Here is a 15,965-nt window from a genome sequence, read left to right as displayed (position 1 = left end):
GCAGATGCTACCATAAGCTTGCTGGGCAGACTGGATGGACCATTTTGTCCTTTTCTGCTGTCATTTTCTATGTTTCTATGTTTCCGTGTTCTATGTTATCTTGTCTGGTGGCAGGAAGCTCTTGCACTAGAAGTTTCTTTTAAGTTGCGCTATCCATGTAAATGTATACTTAAATATAATAATGATTATTATTATTATGATTATTATTTCTTAGACTCCTAAAAGCTACTGATAGATCCTTCAGCTCCCAATTAGGCCTTGTGCTGATCTATATAGTATTTAGTTGTTCCTTCCATTCTATGCTGTTTTCCAAATTGCTTATGTAATTTCTCCTCAACTTACCCACTTCCTCTTTGCTTATTGTTCTGAGTTGGAATAGGGATCTATTATGTTTTGTAGTATTGTATTGTTTGATTTTTTTTTTCCTTTTCTGATTCCTCAGTGTTTCCCAAGTGCAAGGTTGTTCATTTGCTTTGTATAATTGTAAAATTGAATAAATAAAATAAAAAAAATTTTGATTATTGTTTTATGTGAATAAATGTGTTCCACTCTGAACTACATGTCTGGGTAGAGTGGAATATATAAGTTTTTAAATAAATAAATATTCCTCCCTATTAAAGGAAGGGTTGGGAATGAGTGTCTAAGTGTCCTCCCTTCCTGCTCCTTACCCTCCCAACCCATGTCTTGTTTTTCTTATACTTATTTATTTATGTACAAGCCGTTAAGCCCGTTAAAACGGGCTACATCCCTCTTCTCTCACCTCCCCCTCTTTCTCTCTCCCCTCACTCTTCACCACCCCCTCCCTCACCCACTCCTCCCCACCCTCCCTCTCCTATCACTCAGTCCCTCCCTCCCACTCAGTCTCACTCACTCCCTCCCACTCACTCAGTCCCACTCACTCTCCCTCATCCCCACTCCCTCCGTCCTCTCCCTCAGTCCCACTCCCTCCCTCAGTCCCTCCCCCTCACTCAATCCCTCCCTCCCACTCAGTCACTCCCTCCCTTCCTCCCTCTCACTCACTCAGTCCCACTCACTCTCCCTCAGTCCCACTCCCTCCCTCTCTCTCCCAGTCCCACTCCCTCCCTCAGTCCCCCCTCTCCCTCTCACTCAGTCCCACTCCCTCCCTCTCACTCAATCCCTCCCTCTCACTCAGTCACTCCCTCCCACTCTCTCTCTCCGTCCCTCCCTCCCACTCAGTCCGTCCCTCCCTCTCTCTCTCCCTCCCTCGCTACCGCCCGCTACCGCCGTCGCCGCCCGCTACCGCCGTCGCCACCGCCGCCGCTCGCTACCGCCGTCGCCGCTACCGCCGTCGCCGCCCGCTGCCGGTACCGCCGCTGCTACCACTGGACGCCGCCATTTTTTTTTCTTTCTGAAGCTGCCTCAGAGCGACGTGCTCGCCCGCACATGCGCGGTAGAGCTGGTCTCTACTGCGCATTTGCGGGCCGTCGGTCACAGGCCATTTATAAGGTAGATTAGCTTTTATATACCGACATTCGTGGGTACATCATGCCGGCTTACAATATAACTGAAGGAGGAAAATACAAAAAAACAGGATGGGGGGAGGGGAGCAGCTAGGAAGAGAGAAGGGGCGAAAGAAGAGGGGGGAAAAAGAGGAAGAGGAGAATAGGAACAGTACCTGATGGAAAAACAACCAAAGAACATAATATGTAACACTACAAATTATACACTCAAAAAGGGACTGGGATAGATTTGTGCACCTTGCGCGCGCCATATATTTTTGCACCTTTTGTTCGCGCACGCGTACATTTGTGCACCTTGCGCGCGCCGAGCCCTGCGCGCGTTGCCCGTTCCCTCCGAGGCAGCTCCGAAATCGGAGCTGCCTCGGAGGGAACTTTCCATTCACCCCCCCCCCCCGCACCTTCCCTCCCTTCCCCTACCTAACCCCCCCCCCCCCCCGGCCCTATCTAAACCCCCTCCCTACCTTTATCTTAAAAGTTACTACTGCCTCTGGGCAGTAGTAACTTATGCGCGCCAGCGCGGCAGGCCCCGACACAGGCCTCTGTGTCGGGGCACTTGACCACGCCCCTGAAACGCCTCCGAGCCGGAAACATGCCCCGGACATGCCCTGAAAATGCCGCGTCACTCCCGACACGCCCCCCTGACACGCCCCCCAGGCAAGCCCCGGGACTTACGCGCGTCCTGGGGCTTGCTCAGCGCTCGCATTGGGGGTTTTAAAAGGGTTACGCATGTACCTTATGCGTGTAACCCTTTTAAAATCTGGCCCACTGTGTATAACCTTATACACTGTGGATGACCTTATATACTATATATAAATTATACACTCCAGAAAGCACTATATAAACAATATACATTATCTTTAACTAGTACATACAGAAGACACTATATATGACATTACAAATTATACGTTCAGAAAGGCAACTATATATAGTCTAGCAGGGGTTGCTAATGGGAAGGAAGGGTTTAAGGACAGGGGAAAGGGGTATATAAAGGGGTATAAAAGGGGATATATAGGAGGTGCAGAGATATGAGAGACAAATCGGAGTACAATTAAAGGAATAAAGGGGAAGGTAATGACAGGGCTCTTTCTCTGAAGGAGTAGAGGGAGCAGGGGGCCAAGATTCAATTCTCATGGCTTTCGCCTATTACATAAAATGATCCCTATCTTCAGTTAAACTCACCTTTGAGACTAAATTGTTTCCCTGATTTTCCTCAACGCTTATTTATCTTTTCTATCTGCCTATCTGTCTTGACTAGATTGTAAGTGCCACAGAGCAGGAGCTGTCTCATTTGCATACACATTGTAGCCTATATAAATGTTTAGTAATAACAGTTAATGAAAGAACAAATGGGCTAGAAACGTCCATCCATCTAAAAGTGAGCATCATATGTTATCTGTATATCATTTCTAATGACACTTTGATTCAAACTCAAGATTTTATAAGTGGAAAAAATAATGAATGAGCAGTTGTCATCTGTACAATATTCAAGTGGCTGTTTATTTTAATTCTGTTTATTTGCAATGTTCAGCTTTTCATTTAGATAAGAAACAATATGTAATTCCACTCCACATAGCTACATATAACTCATGAGTAGGAAAATAGTTATAAGATAATGGATACATATAGGATATAGGACTGGAGTTATGTGCATTTTTCTCAGTCATAGAGATATGGAATTTAGGACTGACACAGTGAGTTAACGGTTGTGCTGCACAGTGCACACTGCCATGTAGAAGAGCCCCAGTTTGATTATCACATTGGGCCTTCTGCACCCTGGATCAGTTGGGGCTGAAAATGCTGTAGTTCACGGTTCCAGGGTGGGAGGGCAGGGAAGTCATGGTCATTATTAAAGGCAAACATGTTGTTCAGATTTAAAGTCGGTGATATAAATATATTTAGTGCAATACAAAGGCATCATCTACATTTTACAGTCAGCAGTTTATAAACTAAGAAATATCATAAGAACATGCCACACTGGGTCAGACCAAGGGTCCATCAAGCCCAGCATCCTGTTTCCAACAGTGGCCAATCCAAGCCATAAGAACCTGGCAAGTACCCAAAAACTAAGTCTATTCCATGTTATCGTTGCTAGTAATAGCAGTGGCTATTTTCTAAGTCAACTGAATTAATAGAAGGTAATGGACTTCTCCTCCAAGAACTTATCCAATCCTTTTTTAAACACAGCTACACTAACTGCACTAACCACATCCTCTGGCAACAAATTCCAGAGTTTAATTGTGCGTTGAGTAAAAAAGAACTTTTTCCGATTAGTTTTAAATGTGCCACTTCATGTTCTCTGGGTGAGCTTGCCAACAAAACAGTATCTTGTGACAAGACAGGTGAAATAAGTAACTGTACAGATACTTAAAATGATAAGACCTCCCTTCTCATGTGGTTTTCCTTCTAAAAATTTCAAGAGTCATTTATAAACACTTTAAAAAAGGATGCAACTATTAACCACCCTCATCACAAAAGGAGTTGAAGAAACAGCATCTTGTGGCTCTTAAGTCTGCATAGCTTGACAATCCTCACCAACAGTGTTATATTTATATTATATTACTGGTCTTTACTGGAGGTAGAATCATTTTTTGAAGGCTCCTCAGTGTCCAGGCTCTGTATCAAAATAAGGCAAGGCCTGCAGACTAACCAAATGGACTTTATTACAGTGACTGGAGCTTTAACCAAACATGTGTGAACTAGAACAGAACAAAATAGAGATTCTTTTATTAGGAGATTGGCAGTATGAATAATAACCACAGGCACACAGTCCTCCAGGGGCTTGAGAGGTGCCACTAAGCGGTACCATTTTGATATTGGAGACTGAGCTGACAGGAGGTAGGGAATTTTTCTTCTGCTGGTCCACCTGGAGGAGTTTCGCCATCAGAGGGTATTTGCTTGTGTTGGGTTGTGGGGGGAGGGAAACCATCAAGTAGATTTGTTTAGGTTAGGGCAGCAGTTCTCAACAGGTGTATCGGGGCACGCTGGTGTGTTGCAAAGTCCTTGGAGGTGTGTCACAGGGGCAGCATGAGGCTGCTCTCTCCTCATCAGCTCAGGCAGAAGATGGTTGACTGATTTATGGGCATGACAGGAGGCTACTCTCACTTCCTTCTCCTCTTCTTGGCCTAGTGGAAAACTGTTCCCTCCTTTTTCACCCAGATCAGAGCAAGACATTGCCAACTCCTTCTCTTCTTGGTCTTGTAGGACACAAAGTTTTTCTTCCCCCCACTGGGCCCAGCAGTGATACTGCTGTGCTTTTTTCATTCCCTGCAGCTCGGAAGTGGCAGACAGCAGGAGCATGAGGGAGATACTTGTTTGCTTTACACACATTGATCTACTGCCAACTTCTGCTGCTGTTTCCTCCTCCTCCTCCTCTCTCCAATGCTTCTTGCCCTCATCTGTTTCTGGTAAGTAGGGAAGGAGATTCTGGACTGGATTGGCGGCTTTTCTGCTGGCCGAGAGCCAGGAGAAGGGGGAAAATGTGGGTGCTACTAGGCAGGAAGGGCTGGGGGAGCAAGGGGATTAGTAGTTTGCTGAGTGGAATGGGGAGAAAGAGGATTTCCATTCCAGTTTTTGTTTCCTCATTTGTAATTTGTGATGTTTTATCTCTTTTGGTGAAAGTCAGTCTCTCCGTTCTCTGTGTGTGACCAAGATGAGGTATTTCACTAACATAGGGATCTGTATCAGTCTTATTTGTTGTGTTTTCTCTATAGAGTATGCATTAGTGGTTGGGGATAGCCGATAAAATCTTCACGGGCTGGAGAAAGGAATCACACTGACTCCAGCCTTTTTTTTCCATGCAACTTAAACTTTATTCTCGCAGTCAAACATTAGTTGACTGCCTACCTTCTTAGCAGTGTACTTCTATATATATTCACACAGAGAGGGTTCAGGAGCTCCTATTCCTGGAGAACAGGGTCTCTTGACCCCAGCTGGGCTCAGCCTCTTATCCTGTCCCAGCAGGGTCCCACCCAGAGAGCTCTCTCTTAATCTGGATTTTAAGATTGTCCGGGCATTTAGCCTGCTCCCCACACAAGTTAAAGAGGGGTAGTAAGGCCACTCCTTCACATTCCCTCTTCAGCTTCAACCCACTGGGGAAAGCATCTTCACTCACCCTGGATCCAATCTAGGGAAGTGGCTTTATTCTCCAATACACTCTTTCTGGCCTTCTGCCAGCTAGACTCTTCATTGGGACTATAGGGTCATGCTCCCCCCCCCCCCCCAAACTAGGGTTATCCCAAATATACCATTATCACCACCCACTGTACCCTCTGCCCAGTGTCCACCTCTAGTCCTTCAATGGAGTTTATTTGTTGCTCCAGTACCACTGGACTTCTTTGGACTTTACTTGGAAGTTCCCATGGGGGCTTATCCTCTTTTCAAACTTTAACTATAATACCTGATTCCTCTATGCCATCTTCACCTGCAGCACTGCTTTCTGGCTATTCTGCTGTGGTTACATCTAGATACTCTGCAGCATCTCTCTTGTCTGCATCTGACAAGACAACAGTGCCTCCATATGGACTGAACTGCCATGCCTCTGTCTGGCCTCGGTGCAAAGCCTACATCTGGTGCCTGTAAAGTGCCTTCGTTTGGCCTCACTGTAGCTCTGGCTCCTATGCAGTTCCTCTCTCTGGCTTCTCTGCAATGCCTCTCTCTGGCCAATATATGAGGTTTCTAACAGGCCATTCTACAGTGCCTCTCTCTGGCTTCTCTGCAGCGCCTCTCTCCAGCTCTTCCTTAGTTCTTCTTTTCGGTTCCTCTGCACCACCTATCTCAGCTCAGTTTGTCCCCTTGGAGAGTAAAGCACTGGTCATGTAATTCATACAGCTGTTGTGCTTCCCTTAATTTCATGTGCAGTGAGCATTTCTCTGGCCCCACTTCTGGCAGGCTAGCAGTTAGGAGTGCAAGTCTTGCTTCCAACTCTTTCATTAAAGAAATTTGTCCTGTTAGTAAGCTCTTTTGCAGTTGTCTCTGGCCTTCCAAATAGGTTTGAAGACAAACTTTTGTTTTTTGCTCAGTCATGCTTTCCATAGCTACAGCTGACTTTCTTAAGCACTACTGTAAAGCAGCTATCTTGCTGCTGGAAGCCACTCACTGTTCACACATACAGAACTCTGGCAGCTATACTTTTGCTGGGCCACAACCTTTCCAAGCACAGTCTTTCTGCACAAACTGTTTCTCTTTTTTTTTTTCTGTGCCTGCCCTCTCTGTGCTTAACTTGGTGTTTTTATTGGCACTTTAGAGCAGTCTCAGAATAGAAATGAGGTATTACACCTTCTGCTCTCTCACTTACTGGATTCTGACATAACTGTCCTGTCAGTTTAGCATGAAGCACTTGCGTTACCATGGATACGGTACACTGAATGGTACCATGGTATGGTAAAATAATGTAAAAAGGACCCAAACATGGTGATAAAGGTTCGACTGCATTAAAAATAGCATATTTGTATTAATTTTTAATACTATGGTAATAACTTCATTAGCCTTTACTTCAGCATTTGTAAAGGTGCATTAATTTTACCTTGACTGAGTTACTGAGGTAAACATAATTAAAGAACTAAAGGTGTAGTGAATTACAAGGGGAAGGGAATGCCCTAGGCCTCTTCCCAGGTCACTTCTCCAAACCCAAAATGAGTAAATTTCTCCAAACGGCTGTCTAAATTTCCAAGCCAATACAAGCAACTCTCTCTTATTGATGTCTGCCCACCCATCCATCCCCTATCTCAGTGGTTCTCAGACTTATTTCTGTTTGGACATACCTGACAAATAATGTTGACCTACATGATGCACTGAACACATGGCCATTATGGGGCTGAATGCAAACATATATTCTGCATCCACAGAAATTCCCCCCTCCCCCCCCCCCCCCCCCCCCAGCAGCAATGAGTGTTGAGCAGAACCAGGACATTTTCCTGTACAGTACAACTCACCATACAATAAAAGATATTCTGATTCTGGTGCCATCTCGGTAACAGCAACACAAATTCCAGCTACTACTAGGTGCATTATAAAATAATACAATACCTGAAAAAATAATCCACTCAACACATGGGTAGCAAACTGCCATACCAAAGCAGCACTAACTCCGAGGACTCAAACAGCAATAGCCCTACCCATGAAAAGGTAGCATCACTGAGATGGAATGGCCTTACTACCCCTCCTTAACCTGTGTGGGAGCAGGCTAGATGCCTGTTCCACCTTAAAACCCAGAGTGAGAGAGAGCTCGCTTGGTCTCTGGGTAAAACCCTGCTGGGGCAGGATAAAGAGACTGAGATCAGCTGGGATAAAGAGGCCCTGCATCTGTAAGAGCTCCTGAATCTTCTCTGCATGAAGATATTGTAGAAGTACACTGCTAAGAAGGTACTTACAGTGTTTGACTGTGAGAATAAAGTTTAAGTTGCATGGAAAAAATAGACTGGAATCAGCATGGTTCCTGTCTCCAACCTGTGAAAATTTGCTTGGCTATCCCACATAAGGAGTCAGTTCATGGATTTCTGTTCCACACAAGTGCACAGAGAGAAACCCAACTCTCCAGGGGAGGGAAATAAAGTACAGAAGAAATAAAAATTTGTGGTGTGATTCCTGCCAAAAAACAGTTTGAGGCAGAAACAGTGATGCTGGCTGTGCACAGAGCACTGAGGACTTTGAAAGACTGTGGCTCAGGAAGGAGCAACAAAAACAAACAGATACATTTTTTTTTTTAAATCCAGAGAGCTATGTTTGGGGACTGGAGGAAAAACTGGCTGATTATGTTTGTTTGCAAGTAAGGAGAAAAGCTCTGCTTGCCTAAAAAGAGGGAATTGAAGTGAGCCAGGATTATATGAGAGAGCGAGAATGAATGTGAGTGATTTAGTGAAAGTGTGTATATAGAGATCTGAATCAAAGGTAAGGTTTAAGCTCTGTATAGATAATTGACCCACGTGAATAGATGTCAGTCTTTATAGAATTGAGAATGAGTGAAAGTGTGAGTGAAACAGATCATATTTGCTAAGCTCCCATTCTTACTAGGGTGAAACTGAGAAGTAACCCTGATTTAAGTACATGACAGCTAAGGGTGAAAGTAACATTTTTTCCCTGGAAAAGAACAAATAAATAAATATTTAATATGGGAAAAAAATTCTCTGTGAAGGTAAACACCTTTTTCAGATGATTAATTCCTTAACCCAGATAAATAGAGAATCCAAATTGATTTCTAATGGTAACTTATAGAAACAATGAAACATAGAAATGATGGCAGAAGAAGACCAAATGGCCCATCCAGTCTGCCCAGCAAGCTTCACACATTTTTTTCTCATACTTATCTGTTTCTCTTAGTTCTTTGGTTCTATTTCCCTTCCACCCCCACCATTAATGTAGAGAGCAGTGATGGAGCTGCATCCAAGTGAAATATCAAGCTTGATTAGTTAGGGGTAGTAGGGGAAGTAACTGCCGCAATAAGCAAGCTACATCCATGCTTATTTGTTTTACCCAGACTATGTTATTCAGCCCTTATTGGTTGTTTTTCTTCTCCCCTGCCATTGAAGCAGGGAGCTATGCTGGATATGCGTGTAGTATCAGTTTTTCTTCTCCCCTGCCGTTGAAGCAGAGAGCTATGCTGGATATGCGTGAAGTATCAGTTTTTCTTCTCCCCTGCCGTTGAAGCAGAGAGCTATGCTGGATATGCATTGAAAGTGAAGTATCAGGCTTATTTGGTTTGGGGTAGTAACCGCCGTAACAAGCCAGCTACTCCCCGCTTTGTGAGTGCGAATCCTTTTTTCCATATTTCCTCTTGCTGTTGTAGCTTAGAGCGATGTTGGAGTCACAGTAACCATGTGTATGTTTATTGAATAAGGGTATTATCTCCAGGCAGTAGCCGTCATTCTGGCGAGCCACCCACTCTTTATTGACGGCCTCTTGATTTTATGGATCCACAGTGTTTATCCCATGCCCCTTTGAAGTCCTTCACAGTTCTGGTCTTCACCACTTCCTTCGGAAGGGCATTCCAGGCATCCACCACCTTCTCCGTGAAGAAATACTTCCTGACATTGGTTCTGAATCTTCCTCCCTGGAGCTTCAAATCGTGACCCCTGGTTCTGCTGATTTTTTTCCTACGGAAAAGGTTTGTCATTGTCTTTGGATCATTAAGATATAACAATTTCTAAGGTAGTAATAATATATTAAACTAAGGTGTAACGACCTTGGGCTTTAAACTAAAAAGGTGAAAGTAACCTGCATAGCTTGTCAGGTTAAATTTATGTAGGGAAGAAATATATTATAGGATTATCTGATTTCAGATACTCTGCAATATTACATTACAGTGTGAAACTGAAAATTTTTCTTTATCTAAGAAAATACTTGAAGACCACAAGGAGAGTTCACAATTGGCAGTGAAGAGAAACAGAATACTGACTGAGCTTGAAATTGTGACTTACTGTGGTAGTAAGGTAAAAGCAATTTCAGGGTAAAGGAGCTGGTGACAGAGGGATATTACCAATAGAGCATACACACAGGATACTTACCATTATCCACTTCAGTGAGCAAAGTGAATGAATGTGCATACTCGTGAGAGCAAGAGGGCAAGTGCATATGAGAGATGGTTTATTTTTTTTTTCTCTCACCTCAGGTTTTTTTTTATTCCTCTGTGCTATAGCTAGAGTAGGGAGCTTCAATTATTTTTTTCTTTTCCACAAATAGCTTACCAAATTCCAATGAGTTTACAAGGACATACATTAAAGGAACATCTATAGTACACTACAGGAAGAGAAGCAGGTTCAGTGTAGTGAAGGGACACTCTATTGTGTTAAAGAATAGAGAGGTAATTCATCTTGTGCCAGGAGACAACACTCTCAAAACAGACCAGTTGCAGTTCTTCAGGAAGTGTCAATCAGAGCCCTTCTAATCACTCTAGCCACATCCGCTAGCAGTGATCTGTCAAACGACGCACGCTAACAGCAGTAGAGGGGGTGAAGATTCCTTTCCATTAAGTTCAAGCTAAGTGTACACTCACCTCAAATGTGTAGCTAGACTGGAACTGACAACATTACAGAGAAAAGCAAAGCGCCAGGGAAAGAAAGAGAATAAAGAGACACTAAAGGAGCAAAACCTAAACAATTGCATGAAGCAAATTGCTGTTTTTTTCTTACCTTGCAATTGTTTCAATAAATTGATAATTTTTGATAATTAAGTTTAACATTCATATTCATTCCATCTGAATGTATTTCTCTTTAAGACTCTGTCTTTCCTCTCTACTACTGAGAGACTGTTTGGGTGGGTTCTGCCCCATATTTCCTTGCAGAATACCCAGCAGGAAGAAGAGCAATATTATTTCTCCTCTCTCAATTGTTACTTTGATAATATCTGATAGTGATTCCCTTATTGACATTCGCAACCCCAGTAGTTGGAGTTTTTACCACAGCCACTAAAGTGGGAGAGTTGCTACCCCAAAGTGTCAGATTGGTGAGTCCCAGTTCACCCAGAGCTCCCACCCAACCAATAGCAGTCAACACAAGAGTCTGATATCATCATAGTAAAATTGTAATGACTGCAGAAAAAAATCAAATGATCCATCCAGTCTTCCTAGCAATATTAAAATATTAAAACCTTTCAGGTATATGAAGGTCTGTATCATATATCCCCTGCAACTCCTCTCTTCCAGAGTATACATATTCATATCCTTTAGCCTTTCCTCATAAGTATTCCAATAAAGACTTCACACTAGGGATGTAAATTGTTTATCTGACAATTGAAAATATCCATGCCATTGGTCGGCCCCTGTCACATGGTAGGAGCACTGGATGGCCTGCGCCATTTTTAAAGATGGCGCCGTCTGTCCATTGCTCCTACCATGTGACAGGGGCCGGCCAATGGCAAAGATACCCTGTCACATACTAAGGGCAAAGGGCCATCGGCGCCATTTTGTTTACTGGCAGCCAACGGCCCGAGAGTGGGAGAATGCTCCCGGGACCCCCACTGGACCACCAGGTACTTAAAAATGTTTTTGGGGGGTTGGAGGGGTCCGGAGGGTGGGAGGATACTAAAGAACTAATTTTAAAGGGTTGTGCTGTGTTTTTGGGTTATCGGCTCAGCGTAGCCGATAAAAAAAAAAAAAGATTGGACCGCGGGAAAAATAATTTCCCGATAGTCCACGAAACCAGAACCGATTCCGGTTCCGATTCACATCTCTACTTCACACCATTTTAGTTGCACTTCTCTGGACTGCCTTAATCATATCTGCATCCTTTTTGAGATATGGATTCCAGAACCAAACACACTACTCCAGTTGAGTCTTCACCTGTACAGCCCAGCATTATTCTGTCTTTAGCTATCACCTTATCACATTGCTTCACTGCCTTCAGATCTCCAGACATTATTACCCCAAGATCCCTCTCCCAGTCTGTACACATTATTGTTTTACCTCCTATCACTTACAGCTCTTTTGGATTACCACACCCCAGATGCATGATTTTGCACTTTTTGGCATTGAATCACAATTACCAAATCTTTGACTAGTTTAGCTTTCTTAAATCAATTTTCATTCATTTTACTCCTTCAGGCATGTCCACTCTGTTGCAGATCTCAGTATCATCTGCAAATAGACAAACTTTACCTTCTCTCCCTTCCACAATGTCGTTCACAAAGATATTGAACAGAACTGGTCACAAAACCAATCCCTGTGGCACTCCACATAACACTGTTCTTTCTTCAAAGTAGGCTCCATTTACCATTACATGCTGCTCCTGTCAGTCAACCAGTTTGTAATCCATTCTACCACTTGGCACCTACTCCCGAGTTTCTCATTTTATTGCCAAGCCTCCTATGTGGGACTGTACCAAAAGCTTTGCTGAAATCCAAGTAAATTATATCAGGCATTCTTCATTGATCCAATTCTGTAGTCACCCAATCAAAAAGATTAATCAGATTCGTTGACAGGACCTTCCCCTGTTGAATCCATAGTGCCTTATTTCCAGTAACCCACCGGATTGTAGATAGTTCACTATCCTTTCCTTCAGCAGAGTCTCCATTAATTTATCCCACCACCGAGGTGAGGCTAACCAGTCCTGTGAAGCGGGTCCACAACCGCTCTTCTACAGTCTCGCAGCACCACTCCCATTTCCAGGGATCTATTGAACAGGTCACACAGTGGACCCGCCAGCACATCTCTGAGCTCCCTTAATATTCTGGGATGTACCTCATCCGGCCACATGGCTTTATCCACTTTCAATTTTCTTAGCTCTTCCCATGCATTTTCTTCTATAAATGTGGTTTCGTCTGTTCCACCACCATCTAATTGGACTAAATAATTAACAGGTGTAAAATAGCGCAAATAAGTTTCCTAATATATTTGCATAAACTCTAATAAAATAGCAACTTACACCCATACTCTTGTTCCTTTTTTGTTCAGGTAAATGAGGACATGAAATTTAAAATATGCATGTACTTTTAAAATGTATAAAATAGTATGTGCATGAGTATAAGTTACATGTATATATGCTAATTTTATGCACATAACTTCTTTGAAAATTCATTCCATACTTTTTACCCATTTTCAAAGCAAACATATGTTCACTTTGACAAATATAACAACAAAACTACTTGCACACATTTATATCTGTTAATTTGTGTGCAGATTTTCTTCTGAGAAAATTTATAGACATTCTTTTAAAACTGCTAATATATGGCGCATGCATGTTATAAAATGCCGGGTCGGCATGCACAAGGGGAGAAAACAAATGCAGTTACATGCGACGATGCATCAGGGCCTTCCCCAGTTCCCTCCCAGTCGGCTCCAATCAAGGAGCAGACTGGGAGAGAACTTCCAACCCCCTAGCCTGACCTCCCTTCCCCTTCCCCTATCCTGCCCTCCTCCTATCCCTATCCTAAATCCCCCCAAATACTTTGTCCTACCTTTTGCTCCTTCTTCTGAGCAGGAGCAAGTGGCGTGTGCCAGCACAGCGGCAAATTGCTACTGTGCCGGGCACCTCTAGTCCTGCCCCACTCTACCCTGCCCCCCGGACTGCTCCTTTCACTAACCCTGGGACTTTGAAAAATGGCCTGGAACATGTAAGGCCCGGCCATGCGCATAACCCCCCCTGGGTTTCACATGCATAATTCTTTAAAAATTCGCCCTTTTATTTATAGTTCTATCAAAGGAATAGATGGTGAATAGGATAACCTTTCCACTATCATAATAGGGTAATTGTGACGATGCTGTGATGTTGGATGGAGGTTTTTGTTTAATTGGCTTATGGGTAAATAAATGGAAGAATGTAACGTGCAGTCGCTGCATAATTTTGAATAGCGAGATGCGGCGGTAGCAACTATGGTAAGCGGCAACTTCAGCATTAACTTTTGGAGTGATTTCCATTTATGTATTTATATTTCTTTGAGTAACAGATTGGATAATTTTGTCAAATTTTCTTTATAGTATGTATATTTTTAAATGGGAAGTGGAATTGCACAATTCAGTAAGCAGTTGCGATTAGAGATTGAATATAGGATAGCGGTGAGAATCAAACATATCTGTGTGACTCCTCCTGATGTTTAAGAATTTCTAATTATATTGTTGAAGACTGCAAGAGAGGTAAATGAGGATTATTTCATTTTTGTGTCCAATAATAATTAATATTTTTGAAGTTCAAATTATAATAATCTTTATTCATTTATTGTAGAGTATTCCATGGTGATTGAACTCATAACGAGGAGCAATGTATATATTTTGAGCTTATAGATTTTGACCAAATGTTAGGTAATATTTCACACATTAAATTGATTATAGTAGCAGTACATGATGTTTGCATTTTCAATTCAATAACTATTTTGTTTACGTTATCTTTTTAGACATGTAACAAATCTAGCTTGATATATGTTGAGGAGAGTTATGTTCCACAACATAACTCTCCTCATCATTAATTGGTACATATCCCCTGAGGAAACCTAGAAGAAGCGAAACGGAGAGAATTCATCTTTGTTGGGATGGGACACATCTTATAGGAATGTACTCAGGTACTTAAGTAGCAAAAGGTTTTTCACTCGTTTTAAATGGATACATTCTAGTGGGAAAAAAATGTAAGTATTTAAATATTAAAGAATATTTGTTATCAGCTGTAAAGTTTGTCAACTAATTTGTGATATTTCTACTCCATTTTAGAAGTGATACAATGTTTAGCAGACTTGATTGATACATTGTATATGCATTGATTGGGCAACTGTGTCATCTATGGATTGTGGGTTGATTGCAGTGTATTAGTTAGATAGTGTCTTTATGTGTGAATGTAGGAATATAAGTAATGGTTTAAAAAAAATGATACATAATCAACATGAAGAATATGTACAGTATACACATTTCCATTATATTCTGATTAAATGTGATATGAGACATGTTTTTAAATTGTTTTTGTTAATCAATTAAAGATGTTTAAAATATGATTGCAATACATGTGATTCCTTCATGTTTAATATATTTTCTGAATATATACCAGGATGTAGTTTCTGCTGGAACAGATTTTTTTTTTAATTGCCCTAAAAGTATTTAAGTCTTCTGATTTTAGTTCTTAACTGATAAACACTGATTTAAAAAGCCCTTCCAATTCCTACCAGAAAAAGTACCCAGCATTGTTCTTGTATAACATTTGGGAGCTTCCACGATCTGCCACACTCACCCAGATCACTGCCAGGTCACATGATGTGGTGAAGACACTGCTTTAGCTCCTTCATGGCAAAGATGCCACTAGCATTTTCCTGGCCTGTTGCGGCATGCCTCCCCTATGGCACACATGCACGCACCTCCACCGCTCATCGAGACCCGTAAGGGAAAATCCTGCATGGCACTCCCTGATGATGTCAGCCCTATCATCCTATTTAAACAATAGCCTCACATTGGGACTTTGCCTAGCAACAGGTCCTTTTGTGTATTGCAGTGCATGTTGCTATCTTTCTGTGCCTTATCTTGCTATTCATTTCTTTGACTTGCTGTCCTGCCTTGTTCCTTATCTGTCCTGCATTGACTTGTTTCTTTATGTCCAGTATTTCCTATGTCTCGGCCTTATTCCCAGTATTGACCTCTGCCTTGGACCTGGAATACTCTGCTTCCTGCCACCTGCTTCTGACCATTGTCTCAGACACGGACTACACTCTCACCTGCCCGGCACTCTGGATCTGGACTACACTTTCTTTCTGCTTGCTCTGACCCTTGGCCAGTATCCAGTGATTCTCTGATTGTTGCCGGTCTTGACCTTAGCTTAGCCCTGGACTCTCTCTTAATCTTTGCCCTGCAGGACCAACACCTAAGCACCCTAGGCAAACCTTCGGTCACGCACCCCCCTATTCCTGACTTGCCTATTGGTGGCAGCTCCAGCATAGTGCTTTCTTCTTTGGCAGTATTGGCCTCTCTTGGGCTTTGCGCTACTGGGATTTTGCTGCTCCCAAAAGTTTGGCGCTCTAGGTGACTACCTAGTTTGCCCAATGGAAGTGCCGCCCCACAACCCAAGTCCTGCTGGCCCCTGGAAC

This window comes from Rhinatrema bivittatum, chromosome 1, assembly GCF_901001135.1.
Source record: "Rhinatrema bivittatum chromosome 1, aRhiBiv1.1, whole genome shotgun sequence".
Lineage (NCBI taxonomy): Eukaryota > Metazoa > Chordata > Amphibia > Gymnophiona > Rhinatrematidae > Rhinatrema > Rhinatrema bivittatum.
This window is presented reverse-complemented; position numbering follows the sequence as displayed.